This window comes from Puma concolor, chromosome C2, assembly GCF_028749965.1.
Source record: "Puma concolor isolate L17-30 chromosome C2, mPumCon1.1.hap2, whole genome shotgun sequence".
Classification (NCBI taxonomy): domain Eukaryota; kingdom Metazoa; phylum Chordata; class Mammalia; order Carnivora; family Felidae; genus Puma; species Puma concolor.
In genome coordinates this window covers 63027335-63045791 of record NC_141675.1, presented here as the reverse complement: position 1 = coordinate 63045791, position 18457 = coordinate 63027335, and the positions used below count along the sequence as shown (strand labels likewise).

Genomic DNA, 18457 nt, shown 5'->3' with positions numbered 1-18457 from the left:
ATGGGATTATTGCTGTGTCTTTCTAAACCTATGTCGAACATCTCCGAACACATCCCTGTCTTCTGTTTTACTTAATCTTACACTTTGTTGAGATCGAGGTTTTCAGGGATGTTACTTTTCCATGTCAGGCTGAAGTTCAGTGAGATATTTAATCTTTCCTTTACCTTAGCTTGGGGACGTCCTCCTCAGCCCCCGTCTCCCACACAAAACTTTCATTTTCCTGGGAAACATTTTCTTTTTAAACTAGTGTGATTTGATATGCTCTACTTGAATAAGAAAAAATGCTAATGCGTTTGACTAGTCCAATTTATATTCATAAAATACAGTCACAAAAGAAGAGGCATTTCATTAAACTAAGGTGTTTGTAACTATAAGAAATTTATATTGGAAAGTTTCTATTTAATATCAGAATACACTACAGTCATTTACATTTGTTGCCAGGCACAAACACTAATTAATTCTCTTTAACAGTTTTTTTTTTTTTGGTTGTAATCTTGGGGGTTTTAATTTTATGTCAAATGGCATTTTAATTGTCTATGTGCTCTAGGGTAATCTACCTCCATCTATTTTGTGCTCTGTACATGGTAATCGGCACAGTGATTCACCGTTTCCCTAATACGTACACTGCGATATAATCACATGTAAATGAAATAGATTTTCTGGCTACACATTTTGGAGATACTTTACTCATTCTGAATTCTGCTGAAAATAGTTTTCAAGGTAGAGATGCAATTATATAGTGGTCTACACGGAGGGACTAAACAAGGATTTCAATTAATAATGCACTCTCAGCCCTGAGAGATATTACATTCTGCTGGATCAAGGGTTATCCATCAATGCCTGTGCTGCGGCTGCCTCTCTGCCCTCCTCTCTCTGTGTTCTGTACATGCACTCATCAGTATGCCCTAGGATGGTAAGCTCTTGGCACAACAGTTTGCATTGAAGGTTTTTTTTTTTTTTCCTGAGGCCAGTGGCATTGTTTCCAAAGACTAAACTTGCTCAGCTTTCAGAAGGATAATATTGCAGAGTCCTATGTAACATGGTAATGAATTAAAGTATTTGCACCTCCTGAAAAAAATGGAGAAATTGTCAGTAGTATTTTCCATCCGATTATTAAGTTAGGATGGCTGGAATACCTAACTAATAACACTTTCAATTAACTAGTTTGTCAATTTATCTTGTATTATTTTTCAAAACAACAGAAAAATAGAAACAAAACATTTTTTATGTTCTTCTTATTCTTCTTGGTGAGCTAGTGTCTGATTGAAATGACTGTATGAATAGAAGAGATCTATTTTTGAATTTGGATTTGAAGCTTTTTTTCTTCAACGTGCCAACAGTTATTTAAAATAATGTCTATTTTTTTAAAATATCCCCTCTCTGTTTTTGGCATTTGTGTTTCATATTGAAGAATGGAGTCCCCATGGTATACGTATCCTATAGCCAAGTAACTGCATTTATATTGTTATAAATTTTTGAGGTTGGAATCTCAAGTTTTTAAATTAAATAACTACAGTTAACTGTATTAAGTGTAAGGTTGAATTTGATCAAAAATAAGAAAAGCATTTATGACAACCCCTGTAAATGTTTAAATACTTTAGTTGTGTTTGTGAGCATTAAATTGTATTATAAGAAGCCAGCATTGAGTATACTGGTTCCTCTGGGACACATTTGACTTTTGGGAGATAAAAAAATCTTGCATTAATGAAATTCTGCAAGTTTTTGATTTAGTAGACAATGTTTCCAGTATATGTGAAACAATTTGAAAGTGTATATGTGTATAATTACTTGTAGAAACTGTTTAACTTTAATGGGGCATTTCTTGATCACATAATAGAAAAACTAACGGCTTTAATTAAGATTTATGAAGCATAGAGGTAATATATTCTGCTAAATTAGGTAGCCGTTGGTGGGTAGTGTGCTTTACAGATGAATTTTCTACATATACTTCACTTCCTTGTGCTTTTTTTTTTTTTTTTTTTTTTGGTTTAGAAATGTAACTTGTAACATTGGAATCCCTATATCCATTAGTAGAAAAAAACGAAGCTTCCTTTAAAGTTTTAATTAATAGCAATAATTTAGTGATGGACACATACTGGTAAATATTTCTTTAACACTGATTTCAGGTGGTTGCCATATGAGCCTGTCTTGAAGGAAGAAAGAAAATTCACCATTTCATTCAAACAACTGGTTAATTTGAAAACAAGTGCTTAGAAACTGGTAGTAGGACATAAACCAACCAATTTATTTAAAATAAACAATTTTGGCTGAATTAAACTATTCCTCCCCTTTTTCCCCTTCCATTAATGTTAGAATATAGATACAATTGTTAAAGCCAGACTGTTATGTTCATTTACGTGCCCTACCTACCCTGCTGTGTTGCCTTGTTCTTTAATATGTTGGTATGATTATCAGTTGATATTTATAGAGAAGCAACTTGGATCCTCAGGATAAGAGTCAATTTTGTCAATACCTGCAGATGGACTGGTGGAGGCAGCTGGGCCTGGGTCTCCTTTGCTAGACAGAAGTCCATCTCTTCCTGTTTCCCCAAGGAGGAGGATGCGGTTGGAGAAGGACTGGTAGCAGCTCCCTTTCTGTCAGTGTTCCCTTAGGGCAGTGGCTCTCAAACTCTAGTTTGCGCTAGAATTCCCGGGAAGGCCTGCTAAACCCAGGAGTACTGGGCTCCACCCCCAGAGTTTCTGATTCTGTAGGTTCGGCCAAATAATTTACATTTTAAACGAGTTCCCAGGTACTGCTGATACAGTTCCAGGGACAACATTTTCAGAGAAGAGAAGTGGAAATTAGAAGGAAAAGAAGAAGGAGGGGAGAAAGAAAAGGGGGAGGAAGGGGAGGAGGGGGAGGAGAAAGAGAAGGAGAAAGGGAAGGAGAGTAGGGGAAAGGGGGAGGAAGAGGGGGAGGAGAAGGAGGCAGAAGAGAAGGAGGATGGTGGGGAGGAGAGGACAGAAGGCCACAGCTCTAGGTAGATATAAAGAATTGGGACTAGGCCATCTCCAGAAAGCCACATATGATATTTTCCCCTTCAGTTTGAGCAAAGGGCCGGCTATTTTAAAGAGAACAGTGTTGGGGCGCCTGGGTGGCGCAGTCGGTTAAGCGTCCGACTTCAGCCAGGTCACGATCTCGCGGTCCGGGAGTTCGAGCCCCGCGTCGGGCTCTGGGCTGATGGCTCAGAGCCTGGAGCCTATTTCCGATTCTGTGTCTCCCTCTCTCTCTGCCCCTCCCCCGTTCATGCTCTGTCTCTCTCTGTCCCCAAAATAAATAAATAAACGTTGAAAAAAAAAAAAAAGAGAGAACAGTGTTTATTTGGCAGAGGGTCTTGAGGTACTTAGGTGAGAAGTGCTTTTTTGAGTATAGAATTAATGAAGAAAATTGGATTCCTTGGCTAAACCTAATGACTTAATGATCAACTTCCAATTTCTCTTGCTGGTTCCCTGGGGATGAGAATTGCAAGTCTCTTAGTATCTGTCTAGCCTTTCCATTCTCAGCTTGGTATAGGACACAACCAATGGTTCTCAAATTGTGCTGTGCAGAGACTCAACTGGAGATCCTGGGGGAAATGCAGATTTGTGGGCCTAGCACAGAGAGTCAGAGTAGGTAGCTCTTTGGTGAGCTGAAGAATCTGAATTTTTAGTACTAACGCTGAAGGAGGTTTGCATGCTGGTAGTTGGTGGGCCATAATGAACTATACCAATATGTAGACAATCTACATTTTGCAGGGTATATTTGCCTGGAACCCCAAATGGTTGCTCTGTTGGGAAATTTTCTCCTTCAGCTTTCTTGTCCAGCTGCAATCTCTTTGTGCCCCGGTGGAAATCTTTATGCTGTTTTCCTGTGGAATTTATGATAAAGTTTGATAGTTGCTTCTCAAACCTTATACCCTGTTTCTACCAAGTTAAATCTTGGAAAAATTAATTTCCCTAAGTCTCATTTCCCCATCGATAGAGTACAGGGTGAGGCTAGAACATTTCTGAGATTTTCCCCCCAGCTTTAACACTCTATGCTGGTCATTTGACAAACACTTAATGACTATAAATAAATAAACAAATATATATATATATGTATATATATATATATATATACACATATATATATATCTCCAATGTTTTATACATACATATATATTGTAAGATTTTTATATAAACACATATACCATATTTCATACATATGTACACATACATACTCTATGGTATGTGTACATAAATACATATTATGTACATCTGTCTATCTATCGTGCATATAATGAAGCATATGTATACATGTTTTGTGTATGTATATATAACGTGAGACAGAAAGCCTGGGTACAAAGATGAGCAATACTTCACCCCTGCCTTCCAAACAGGAGCCTTCATTTTCACTCCTAGGTAATTCTGATCCTGACATAATAAGGTATGATCAGTGCTCTACAGGAGTTAGCTCAGAAAGCTGTGCAAGTAAGGAGGGAAGGAATTAAATGGACGAGGTAATGTGGAGGTGCAGGGAAAAGATCCACATAATAGTGTTAGTCAACAGACCCCACAAATTCTATGCTTAGGAACATTATGAGATACTTGCATTTTAAAATTATAGTGAAATTTCCAAATAGTAGATTTCTAGAATTAGTGTACATGTAATTGTGGAAAATGTTGGCAGCTGTCTGGTTTTAAGAACCTTGGTTGAGATGGAGGGTGTGCCAAGGAATTCTAAGACATGGGCTTTTAATCCAGCTGAATCGATCTGACTATTACACATGAAGCAACTAGAGAAATTTAACTTCTTAATTCTGTGGGGCTAAGTGGTGAGAAATCTGGAATGTCAGGGCGGTAAGAAGCTAGTGTGCTTGGATGAAGCGACCTGGTAAAGATCAGACCCAGATAGGGCCTGGGGAAGGATTTAGGGGAACTAGAGAGGACAGGGAGAGGGTCACCTCAGAGGAAAGCAGAGAGCCTGGGAGGAGAGAATGGACATCACAGAGTGGGACAAGGCAGGTGGGAGGAAGGAGCGGATTTAGGGGAAAGTGCAAGGAAGATAGTGTTGGACACATAAGCTGCAGCCGACCGTTGGATAATGTGAAAGCCAGAGAGGAAGGCCTGGATCCGAGTCGACCTCACGGGTTGTTAGACTTGTGCACAGCCCAGTCCTGAAGCCCAGAGTTTTGCTGGTGAGCTCGCACGTTTCTGTGAACAGCAAACACCCTGGAATTTTTTTCATCCTGTGTTTTGTTTGGGTTTCTAGTGGAGTGTTTGGGAGTTATTTGGGTTTGTTTCTGGCTGGGTGACTCTGGAGTTTGCATTGTGAGGGATGAGGACTAAGAATGGTTGAACGGTAACTGCCAGTTGTTAGTAGAACAAAAGGGTGTGAGTCAAAGTTACTCGGCTTTCTGTTCTTCTGAAAGTGCAAACAGCCACATCACTTCAGTTGCTTGGTTTCTAGAAAGTGAAGGTGGAATGGGCAGAGGCTGGGGAAAAACAACACAATTGGTTTTACAAGAGTATTTGTTATGGAAAGTTATTCTCTATACTGTTGTTATGGGTCATCTGCTAGGACATTGAAAGTACTTGTTTTCAGTGGAATTTTCCTTTTAGGAAAGAATTTTATATTGTTGCTGGACAGCATGTTATTTGACCCATGGTTTTGAATCTTTGTGTTAAGGAACCTTACATATTATAACAGGTTCCTCTTTTATTTTATTTGTTTTTAGTATGAGATCACCTTCTCAAATCCACACATTGTTGTGTTGGTTCATTCAAGTGAAATAGGCGATTAGCACGGGTTAATGGCTATGTGTCATAATAGTGTGACGTAGCAGAAAGTGTGTAGGCTTTGGACTTGGCTAAATGAGGCCACTCATTCTTCCTTGTTTTATAAATAAGTGGATGTATAACATGGAACAGAAAACCTAAGGAGAAAGAAAACTTCAGTGGTGTTTGCTAAGCAGTGCTCCTGATTTTTTTCTGCCCACTTTGTGCATCAGACTCTTGACCCTGCAATGCTTCTGGGCATTTGTCAGTCCACAGGCTGCAGAATACCTCCAGGAGGTTACTATTGGTTTCACGAAGCCAACATTTCCTTGAGTCAGAGAATGACTAAACCTCCATCATAAGCTGGAGTAAAATAAGGTTTACTACGCGGTTAATTTAAGCATAATTACATGTAACAAAGCAAAACACGATGTACTAAGTGATTCTGTTATTCATTTCCAGACTCTCCCCACGCATAAGTGAGAGGGGCTGAGAGGATTGCCACAGTCCTGGGGGGGGGGGGAGGTCCAGTGTTTTCTAGTTCGTAATGAAGTAGCGTCCCATGTCATTCTTGTCTTTTGTCTTTCCGTACGAGGAAGTTGCTATCCTGGCGGTAGACCATTTTGTCAGCATAAAACTCCCCATGTGTGCTTAGGTATTTGCTCAATTTCACGTTGGTTAGGGAATCTCTATCAACCGTAAACCAGATCGTTTTCTCTAGGAAATTCTGCAAACGTCCTGCTCCTGGTTGTGGTTTTCCTTGCTGTGTTCCGCATCATGCTGTGCTGTGGGGTGGCAGGGATGCATTCTCTTTGGCCCTCTTCCGTGGAAATAGTTACTTACAGATTAGTATCTTAGCTAAAAACGGATCCCTTGTTGGGCAGACACATAAGCACCTTTTTACCTCTGGTTTAAAGTTATGAACTATTCCTTGTGGCTGCCGCAGCTCCATTATTTTAAGGTGCAGTCATTTCATCTCCACAGTCACGTGGCTGGGTGTGGCCTTTTGTAAGCTCGGTTTTTACTTATGACATAGGGGAATAACAAGAAGCACCCTATTGATTTGTGAAGAGCCCGTGAAATAATGCACGTAAAAGTACCTAACACAATGCCTGACATCAGCAGATTGAAAAAATAACCCATCCCTCATCCCTACACGATAGGCCCGAATCTCAAAGGAAAAGACCCTTGCTAACTTATTCTGACTCCTCGTTTCTCACCTTCTTAACAAATCATTCTCTGAAAACCACCCAGGGAAGGACATTCTGCACTAGCCATCTCTCTGTGGGAGCAGATTTTGCTAGGGATGCTCAGTCAGTGGCAAGAATGCTATGATTCATCCTAATGGAGAGCAAATAACCCCAAATATTTGTTGTTGTTGCTGTTATTAAACTATTTTAGCTTTCTTATTCATCTCGGTATTTATTCCACTGCCTAAAACAGGCTTCCCAACCTTTCTACTTATTAAACCAATAGATTTTCTTCTAGAAATGTGGCATGATAGAAAGATAAATGGGTAAAAACCGATGCTTACTTAGAGGATTTTTTTTTTTTTTGCCTTTGTTTATATAAAAACAAGCCAAAAACAAACTCTACTTGAGTTTGTTCTTATTCTGTTGTTTATCTGCCTCTGGTCTAGGTATAGAATAAGATGGAAAATGTGGAGATGAACAATTCTGAGTTTAAAGACACTGAGAAGAGATAGTGGTGAATAAAAGAGAAGGTGAAGAGGAAATGCCCAGATTTTAAGCAACCAGGGGCTTGTAAGTAGGCTAAATTTGTGTCTTTGGTGCCAAAACTGTTGCAGCGATTTCAAGGGTAGTCACGGGAAACAGCCTTAGAAACCTTAATTTTTTTTCAGAGATTGTATGTTAATATGGATATGTTAAAAGTAGGTAGATAGATGGATGGATTAAGCAAATAGACGGATAGATTTTTTGGGGGTGGGGTATGTGAATCTGAATTGCAGCATAGTGATGAAGGTGGGAGATAATTTGGTTTAACTAATGCAAGACAGGCCTGGGTAAGCCCAGAGTTCACTACACCGGCTTGCTATTCAGCAATAAATCAGTGAAGGTTGGTAGTGGAGACAGTGGGGAATAGTGCCATATTACATGGCATAAGGTAGAATCATAAAATGCTAGAGCTGAGGGACTGTTAGAGAATGTCTTTTTCCATCCATATCATTTTATGAATGAGGAAGCAGAGGCCCTGCAATGCAGATTTCCCAGGATCGGTAGTGACTGATAAAGTGGAGGGTAGAATCGAGGCCAGCATGGGAGCTTCTTGGTCTTTAGAGAAGTGTAGAGATGTGGGATGGACAAATTTGGCCTATTGCCAATCAGTGAGATTTTTCGGTCATTTCTTATAGATAGGAGTAAGCAGTGCCATTCATCTTTCTAGCTCTCATGGAGTAAAGAAAGCCCTGTCTCAATGGGAAGCTGACAGTCTAGGGTAATATCCAGGGCTTTCTCCTCCATCTACATTTAATATTGACCAAAAGGGAAAACAGTCAACTAGTTAATAATATGGAGTTTATTTTTTTTCCCCCCAAACTTGGAGATTTTGGAGGAAGAACAAGGAGGGTTATTTGTATTGGCAACTTCAAATGCTACTGCACAGCTATTTGAGTAGGGTTTATTTTCTGAATTTTCACAGTTGAGAGCACAAGATATGGCAGACCTAAAAATCTAGGCATAAAACACTTGTACTTAGGCCACTTCCCCGAGTTGGGCATTGTGGTTCTTAAAGAAAGAGAAATGAACGCATGCATTTCATTTACATAAAAGATGCCCAAATTTACTTCTCTGTAGAACATATACTACACTTTTCTACTCTGAGGGTCCAGTGTTTTCAAATTAAAAGAAAAAAAAAAACCTATCATATATAAATATCAAAGAATACCTTCTTTGACTCAATCCTTGCTTGCCAATGTGCCCTTTTATGAGATAGGGTCATTTGTCATGTGGGAAAGCAGGATTAATTAACTGTGGAAAACGTACCTAATATGGAAACTGTGAGTTCTAAAATGTTTCCACATAAAATACAGGAAAAGAAGTATAGATGAGCCTAGAAATCAGTGCGACTTTTTTTTTTTTTCTACAGAGGGCTTAAAAAAAAAAAAATCTCTCCGTCACACAAATCAAACAGCCTATTATACACACAGTCTTCCCATATGTCTGACACAGAAACAAGCAAGGAATGTGCTTCATTTCCACATAAATTGTGTGGTTTTGAAATTCAGTTCTCTTCACCCCTGAACTCTGGTGAACATGTCACTTATGTGCCTAACGGGATGGCAGAACTTTTAATGGGAGGAATCATGAAAGGGGAGAGCCACATAATTTTGTAGCTCATGAAAGAATAAAAACAAAACAAAATAAAAATCTCCCACAAAATCTCTATGGAAAAATGAAAAACAAACAAACAAACAAACAAACAATAACAACATGCCAAAAGGAATTGCCGAAGAAAGGTATATAAGCCACTGCAGCCTTGGGGAAGTCATTATCTATGAGCAGTGAGTCACCCTATGTTTTTATGTTGCTATTTACTCTGCTGTTTGATGATATGAGTGCTTATGTTGAAAACCGCAATATTATACAGAAGATAAAGCAACTGCTTCAAAGATGAAAGATACTCAGCACATTTAGCTGTCCTTATGTAATTTTATTTTGCTGAATATATATAAAGATCCTTTTCTATTCATGTGTAACTTTTTTCCTGGTTTCTGCAACTCCAATAAAACTGATAGAGAGCAACAGTTTGAATTGTGCCAATTAAATTAACAAATTAATTTGGAAATGCTATGGGTCTTTTATTTATCCCTGGCTGCTTCTGGAACTGGACTTTAAGGCCAGTATTTGATTTTGGTGAAAGGGATTAATTTAAATGTGATATTTTTTCCTGGTAGGTGAATAATAGGACTCGGTAAACAAATAGTGAAGTGAATTTTTCAAAGAGAAAGGACAAGGAGATGGAGCAGAAAGGCTTTGTTCCATGAAGCCGTAAGCTACGGTGGTATGCAATGTAATTCTTTGCAACCAGATTGATAAAGTCTCCAAGTGGCATTAGAAGCTGTATCTGGGGGCACCTGGGTGGCTCAGTCAGCTGAGCATCTGACTTTGGCTCAGACTATGATCTCATGACTTGTGAGTTCAAGTCCCTCATCAGGCTCTGTGCTGTCAGTGCAGAGCCTGCTTGGGCTCTTCTGTCCCCCTCTCTCTCTGCTCCTCCCCCCCCCCCTTGCATTCTCTCCCTCAAAACTAAATAAATCTTTTAAAAACAAAAGATGTATCTGTTGTCCTTACATTTTCCTCCTCAATATTTTATGGGCTCTAGAGTTGGGCCTTTGTATGTTTCCAGCACAGGATATTAAAAAGTTAAAAATGAGATTCAACAAGCATTTGGATCTCTTCTCCTTTCTCTTTTTGTTCTGCAAGGTGTCAAATAACTGGTTTGACTGATTTTCCCAACCTCATTGCACTTGCTGATTGTTTGAATTGACCAATTCAACAGGTGATTGTGTGTGGATGTGTGTCCGTGTGTGGGTTTCCATGTGATAACAAGCCACAATCTCTCTGGCAGAATCCATGCTGCATTTAACAATGTCAAGAAAGTCTGTACTACTATTTTCCCAGTATGTACTGTTTTAGGTAAGAGAAGCGATTTTTCAGAAAGCTTTGGGCAATTCCAGGTTTTTTTGGGGTACACATTGCTGAATTAAAATACAGGATGGTCATTGCTCTGCTCTAGGAAGTATTGGACAGTGAAAGCATTGTTAAGTGCCTGACAAAAAATAAATGCTCAATAAATATGGGTCTCAGACTGTGGACTGCCAATTCCACCTTTTATTCGTTGTGAAACTTTGGGCAATTAATTATCTAACCTCTTTTTGCCCCAGTTTCCATTATGTGTAAAGGAGGGGATAATAGTTGCACTTATGTTACAAGGTTACTGGGAAAGTTAAATGAGATAATATGTAAAAGGCGCTTAGAACAAGAACTATCATATAGCGTTCAATAAATTTTACCACTGCCACTGCTCCAACTTCTTCTGCCACTCCTGCAGCAATGCCGATGACTGCTGGTGCTCAGTAAATGGGGAGCCGTTTTGAAAATCCAGGGTACAGAGAGTGTTGTCAGATCTTACTGCTTTAATAACTGAATAAACCGAGTAATTTCACTTAATGTATCTGGTCAGATTGAGCCTTGGTGTGCTGTAGACATAGAGATCTAGAAAACAGATAAACAAATAGAACTCAGCCTCCTGCCTGGTTGAGAGAAGAATCTAAATTGAAATGATATGTTCTTCAGGGATCTTACGAGGCAAATGCTTTTTTTTTTTTTTGAGATCTAGTGAAACACAAGATCTAGTGAAACAGTGAATTGACAAATGGTAAGTTAAAACTTTCTTGCAAATATGCTCTTCTTCAAGCCAGATTTTATTAGCCTGAGACTTAATAATATCAGTGTTCACCTACTCCTTAAGGAGGGTTGTGAAAATTAATGCCAGTAAAGAGTTTCCAGAGGTACAATAGCCATGCAAAATAGTATTGTTATTTACATTACATTGCAAATCTGCGCCCAAGGCTATAAATAAATTATGCTAACCAGATGGAAAACTAATTTTTGGCATTGGATGCTTAAAATATAAGGGTATGAGAACAATAAAAGGAGAAATTCAGATATACAGTATGGCTTACAATGTTAAAAATTTTAAGAATAAATAGTATATTTACAAAATTCTGTGGTTTTTCACAATGTCTTCCTCCTGGGGATCAAATATTCTCACTCCTATTTGACTGGCAGAGAAATGGACAGAGCACTGTAGCTTTAAGACTACTTACTGATTTAGATAAATATTTGGAAATTTTTGAAATGAAAATATAAAAAAGTAGGACTTGAAGTAATTATTCCGTGTGGGACTATTGGTTTTACTTAAACATTTTCTCTCTTCTGAAACATGATGGTGAAATTTGTTTGTTGTACATGTTCTTACATAGGAATATAATAGGGAGAGGGAGGACAAAAAAAGTTAGAATTAGTGTGGGTTTGCATACTAGGATACAGAACCACCTGAGAATGTTCTTAACATTTTTTTTTTCTCTTTGGGTGAATTAAAAAAAAAAAAAAACAACTGGTATTCCTAAACTGCACTCAACAAAGATATTGAATATCAGCAATTCATTTAACTAAGTACTGACCATATATCAGAAACTATTCTAGGTGTTGTGGATTTATTAGTGAACAAAGCAGATAAAACTTCCTGTTCTCATGAGATCTCACTCTCAGAAAGGGTTGGGTAGGGATGATATTCAAAATAGTTAACCTCTGGAGCCTAGGCACCAAACCAGTCAGACAGGACACTGGCAGGTGCAACTTTACGGTGACTGTAGGTCTGATAGTAACACCTGGCTCTCAGCCCTGGTGTCAGGGACTCTGAGTAGGGGGTCGGGGGCTAGGGAGGGGAAACTAAAATGAATATATATGTCTCTTGCCTTCAAGAAGCTTATGGTTTGATAAAGGAAATGAGCCATGTACACACATAAGTAAAATACAAAATAGAACTTCAACCAGCTTTTGTTTTTATGGAATTATTTTCTGTGGAGTTTCGGAGAAATTAAATGCTAGACTTATATTCCATCATCATCTGCTTCCATCCTTAAGTCTTCAATTCAACACTATTCCATTACCTACTCCATTCCCATGCATTAAACTTCAGGGGTAATGACATCAATCTCTGCGATAATAGAATCATACATTTGGTAATGATTCAGTATTTGGCCTCCAGGCAGGTAAAGACACAAACTGTAGAAGACAGATGGTCATTGCTCCCATTTTTAAAAAGATTTCTAAGTCTTCTAACCCGTAACCTCTATTGGCCATCTATTCCAATATTTAATAACATTCTTGTATTTATTACTGTCAAGAAGGTTTAAAAAATTTTTGGTCCACTTTCCCATTTCCTCTTACTCGATAATCCATGGAAATGAGGATAACCAGTCAGCATCACTGTAAGATCCTTTCACACTTGGTTCTTTATCCCTTTCTGGGGGTAAAAGCTAGAATTGCTTTTGTCTTTTCCTCTTAGGATCTGTTTTTCATTCTGTTAGTGCTTCTTACTGTTCATTTCAGTTCATTTTCATTCTTTAAAATGTAAATACAATGTGGGGCTGTGTGGAGTACTTCACATGGTTCTTAGCATTACTGACTTTAAGAGAAAGAGTGACTTCTCACTTGCTAATGTTTTGCCAGTTGTTAAATCCCACTTCCTTTAGAAATGGACAGCAGCTTACCAGTAGTATCTGCAAATTCAACAGGAAGTGTGCTCAAGTCCCTAAACTTCTTTTTGAGCTGTCTCAGGTTTCCCTAAACTTCCTTTCATTTTCTTCAATCTGACTCTATTAAACTTCATCTTTTGTTCTCAGAAACCAACTCTTCAATTTTTTTGTAGTCTATGCTAAAGTTCATTGTTGTCTTTCAAGGTTAGCTTTGCTTTCTAGAATAAGAATATCTTCTGCATCTTTATTCTAGCAACCAATAACAAAATGTGCTTATGGGCTCAGGATCCTCATTAATATTATATTAAAGATGTTAAAGGATATTAAAGTGAATATAATTTAACTTACTGACCTGCTAAGCATGAATCCATAGAGTAAATGCATATATATCTAGAATAATTTGGTTTGGGGTGACCAGAATTTGGCCAGTTCTAATGACCGGAAAGTAACCATAATTGGTCAATTTTTTAAGAATTAGGCTACAGTAAAATATTTGTCAAAAAATTTGATTTTTAAAGTATTTGCTAATATTGAATATTATCAAGTGACAACTATGGGCCTTAGTTCTCAGTTTGTGCATCTTTAGAAGGAATAAATACAGGAGATAGGGCTGATATGTACTGATCTAAGATGTGTGGAGATCTGAAATATGATGGTCGATTTGAAAAAGAGAGAGAGAGAGGGAGAGAATATGTGTCAGTTGTCAGTTGTTTGGATTTCAGGTTTTGGGGAGTAGAACATACAAGTGCAATGAGGTTAGTTTGTGGAATTATGTGTGTGTTCTATTCCTGCATGTTCAGCAATAGGATTGTTTTCGATTGCTTTATGGAGAAACAGAAGGTGAGAAATAGTTTCTTGAAGGGCAGACACAAGAAAGAGTATTTCTACTCCTACTTCATTCATTCATTCATTTATTCATTCTATCATTCATTCATTCAGGGCACTCATGGAATGCGAGCTACTTTGCTGGTACTTTATAAGACATAATCTTTTAATCTTCCACTTTGTGATTAAAGAAACTGAGGCTCAATGAGATTAATAAAATTTCCCAAGGTTGCAGAGCAACCAGAGCTGGTTCATTTCCAAGCTGTGTGTATGCTTTTCTCTGTGCCAAACAACGTTTCTTTTATTCATTTGTTCTCTCGCTGCACGTGCGTATATCTGTAAATCATTTGTATTTCTTTTTATTTAAGTTTAGGGACATGTGATATTTAATTTTGTCATATACACCAGGTGAGCAAAATGACACCCCAAATAGATGTGCTGAAACTGACAAATCATAAAGAAAATCCCAAGTGTTTAAATCACGAATGACAAGCCACACAGGAGGAAGGCTCTAGAAGGAACTTGTGCAATGTGCCTCCTCGTGGCTGCTGCCTCTGCTACAGCTGATCGAATGGTGACGGGGTTTCTCTGAAAGCTTCTCCACGGTGGAGGGAATTTTGAGCTACAGGAGAAAGGATAACCATCGGGGACTTAGGCCGGGTGACACAGAGTCCCCCGAGGGTGTGAAGCCCAGAATGTTGTCTGGTGGATGCTTAGCACTCTGTAAAGATAAATGGCGTACAGTTTTATAGGATAAACTGAACTAGAAATGGCAGCTTTTTCTTTCAGGCTTCTGTCTTTCAAAGCTTCCTTCCGTTCCCCATTTCCCTATGACCCTCACTCTGCGTTCATATTTCTATTCTCCCCCTTTCACTGTTTGTTTCCTGCTCTTTCTCCTCTTTACATTTTTGAACGTAAATTCATGTTGCCTTCTTTTCTGTTTTGATCTTGTTTTGTCTCTTCTTTTTTGTCCCCCTTCCCTGGTTGCCCCTCCCCCTTTCTTCCATTTCTTCTCTGCTTACTCCCAGTTGATATTCCCTGCAAAGAGCTGTCTGGGTCCCTTGACCTCACAAGAAGCTCTCTGACGAAACGCTTAAGAAAAACAAGGTATTATGTATTATCCTACACATTCTGCAATCGCCCTAGCAATTTAGTAACTACAGTCCAATTTAAACCAGGCCTCAAGGCAACAAAAATTGCACCAAATGCCAACTAATTTACCAAACTTAGAGAAGGAATATTTGGGAGTCTCTTGCCTTCAAGCCATCTGATTCGTATTATTGACTCATTTAGAAAACAGAAAGTGAACAGAGACAAGTTTTTAAGGAGTTTGGTTTCATGCAAATGACTTGCAATTGCAGCCCATTATTTTTATACCACGACTTCATTAGTCATATCCCTGTCAGACCTGTGACCAGTGTCAAATGTTTTCAAAAAGCACACCAGGACAAGCATGGAACTCATCAGCCCATGTCAAAGGTCGCTCTCATTAAGGAGTCAAAATGAAAACTTTCAGTGTCCCTAACACATCACATAGCTCTCCCTGGTGCTCCCGCCCCCCACTCCTGAAACCCAGGGCCGGCTAAGCACCTCCAGCTCCCCAGACATTCAAATAAGATCAAGATGACAGGGCAAGAAAATGAATAGGGTTCTTACTCGGCTGGACTTCATAATCTGGTACTGATTGAAACAACCAGAAAGCTGTTTGCCAGGTCTTATAGCACCATTTCCTGAGGTTAAACATAACATCTCAAAATGAAGCAATTAGGGATTTCTCTAAAACAGAAGTCTTCAGTAATTAAAAAGGGGGAAAATGGGGCAGAAAGAAAGAAAGAAGAAAATAAAGACTATCAGAGTAGGTGCTGATTAGGTCCATTAGGTAGGGTTTGATGTGGAGGCAATTTGCTTTTTTTTTTTTTTTCCACCTGGGAGGTCAACTTTTGATTATGGAAGCAGTGGGTGAAAAGGAGTTATCTGTAACAGTGCTGGGAGATGAATTTTAAGGAATTTGAGGCCCAGAGATCATAAGAATAAAACCGTCTTTCCTGAGACTCATTTTCATAATATGAGAATAACAGTGATTTGGTGCTGCTTTTGTATTTTATTTTGAATCACTACTGCTTTTCTGAAGAACTGTCCGCTAAGTGAGGATAACCACTGTGCTGTCACGCTATGTGGGATTTCCAAAGGGGTCTGGGTTTTTTCCCTCCCCTCTCAGAATTCTCTTTAGGTGTTGGATTTGGGTTCCCAGAAGTCTTAAAATGTGGGTCACATCCTGCACCGCCATGTTTGGCTGGCTACAGTAGCTTTAACATCGACAAACAGATATTTCCAACGTCACGTGGGGTGAATGTCACGGAAGTCTCTAGATGTCAATATGACATTTTGCAAAAACCAAACAAAACAAAACACAATTTAACAATAGGAAATGTCAACATGTGATGACTCTATATTGATTTCTAGAGAACACACAGTCTGCTCTTAAATTTAGAAGTCATTTGGGACAACTTGATCTAATTCTGCGGTAATGTCTGTGACTTTCACTCTGCTTACTTACTCACTAACTTAATTAATTACTCACACTTGAACGAGAGTTTCTCCTGGCCTTTCCAGGAAAATAGGTACCATGCAAAAGCGTTTCGTTTTGTACTTGCTTTCCATAATCTTTGGTTGTAAATCTTGGGCCCACCTTCGATCAGTTTGATGCAGGGGTACTTTCAGGGTAATGGGAGATGAACATTATATTTCATGTGTTTATCTGTAGATATTTGATAGTTAGATAGATACCTTCAGGGTGAGCTGAAGGAAAAAGGAACAAGATGGTGAGTGGTCTACAAAACACATCTCTGGATTTCATGATGTGACAGCAGCGGTCTTACGTTTGCAGCTCAAATAAAAATATACACGTCCCAAACCGGAAGCATGGTTTTAAGCCACCACATTGACTCTAAAGTCCATTCATCAATTTATGTGCCACAAAGTGTAAGCAAAGATTTCTACTAATAAAGTGGCAAGCCTCCCACGCGGAGTGAGGATAGTGCCAGACATTGCCTATAAAATGGGATTCTGATGCTGGACTCCAGTTTAATATCCTTGTGGGTCACTTGCAAGCCTGTAAGTTGCTCACTGTGGGCTCTGTGCCCGGGGCTTGGCAGAGAAGAACACTCCAAATTAATAATTGGGGTGTGGGGATTTTTGTGGAAGCCCCTGTTGAGTTGCAGAAGCTGGGTATAAAAGGTGAGATGAGATGGTTCTGTTGTGTAAACACGCACTCACATTTTGGGTGGCATTGCTGTTGTGCCTGTCGAGCCGAATCTTCGCCTCCTACTCTCCAGACTGCTGTTTGCAGATCAGCTGATGTGGGACTTCGCCGCACCTCACCTGTGGATAGCAGTGGACTATCATGTAAAGTCAGAGGATCCCTAACATTTTTATTTGGGCCCTGCCAGGAAGAATTTAAGGGCTCTCGCTCATGAAAGGGCTGCTTTGTGCTTTTTTGCCTCTTTGGGAAGTTAACAATAATGGTTTACCCTTTTGGTTACTGGACTCAGCCCTTCACCTGTGGCCTCTCAGTTTCCCAACAGAGAAGCATCGTATCCTTGCTGTGAGTCTGTGATTGGTGCCCTTGGCCTAGGGGCTCCCTCTCACCGCTTCAGGAAGCAGGAGGGCTGGAGAGATAGTGCTGGAGCTTTCTTTCACAGCCCCAGCTCCCTAACTCTAATCACCTTCTGCTGTGGGAAAGAGATGAGATGAGGCCTAAAAACAGATCATTGTCCGCCTCCTAGATTAATGCAGAGAAAGCGGTATTGTCTGTTGAATGGATAAATCTTCCTGCTGTCACTCAAAACCTAAATTCAACGCTACTTCATTTCTAAGAGGCTTATCTTCCTTGAATAGACCCTTGCAGCTCAAGTAAGAGGCGATGTAATGAAGCGTGTTTTTTTCTTAAGTGAGAAAACCTGCTGCAAAGAAGAGAGAAGACTGTGCAGCTGTTCTAAAGGGGCTCTGCAGACTCTCGAGAGACTTGTCATTTATCTGGTCTTGCATGACATCAAATGATAGAAGATCAAGTTCAAAATCTGCCAGAGCAGCTCAAAAGGCCTTCTTCATCTGTTAATTAAATAATGGTTATTAACATACAATGTTGTGCAGCTGGGACTCGTATCCAACATTACAGGAAAAATATGGCCGGAGCTTTCAACACTTCCCCTCCGGTCTGTGTTTAGTAGGGGGCAAACATCTTGGGAAACAGCAATGGTTTTACCCAAATCCGAAGTTAATATTGATGCCGTGATATGTGATTAAGTGAAAACGCAACCAGACAGGTGGGTATCAGGCAGATGGGTGCGGAGATGGTTGAAGAGATCACTGAGATCATTGTACTCTTTTATGTGAGCTCGTAATTAATTCAGCGGTCCCCACAATGTGGGTTTACTGACTTCTTCTGGGAAGTTAAATACATGCAATACACACATACAATTACTATAAATAATTGCTTATTTACTTTGGTCTAACTCAGGCTACTGTATTATGCTGAAGTTTAATTTGAACTTTGGAATAGATGTCAAGATTTTCATCGCTGCAATAAATTTTACTGGATAAGGATAATTTTAGC

The 18457-nt window shown here is 39.2% G+C and overlaps 1 protein-coding gene across 7 annotated transcripts in view; it reads left to right on the top strand.

Moving 5' to 3' along the window:
* MECOM (MDS1 and EVI1 complex locus) overlaps positions 1 to 18457 on the top strand; it is a 566599-nt gene that overhangs the window by 71055 nt on the left and 477087 nt on the right. Inside the window, exon 1 of one of the 7 annotated variants that reach the window (XM_086674680.1) lies at positions 7375 to 7498. The exons of the other annotated variants lie outside the window; for them this stretch is intronic. The gene's annotated coding sequence lies outside the window, so the exon portion shown is untranslated. Of the gene's footprint in view, positions 1 to 7374; positions 7499 to 18457 lie in introns of those variants that run through there. 7 annotated transcript variants of the gene reach the window in all.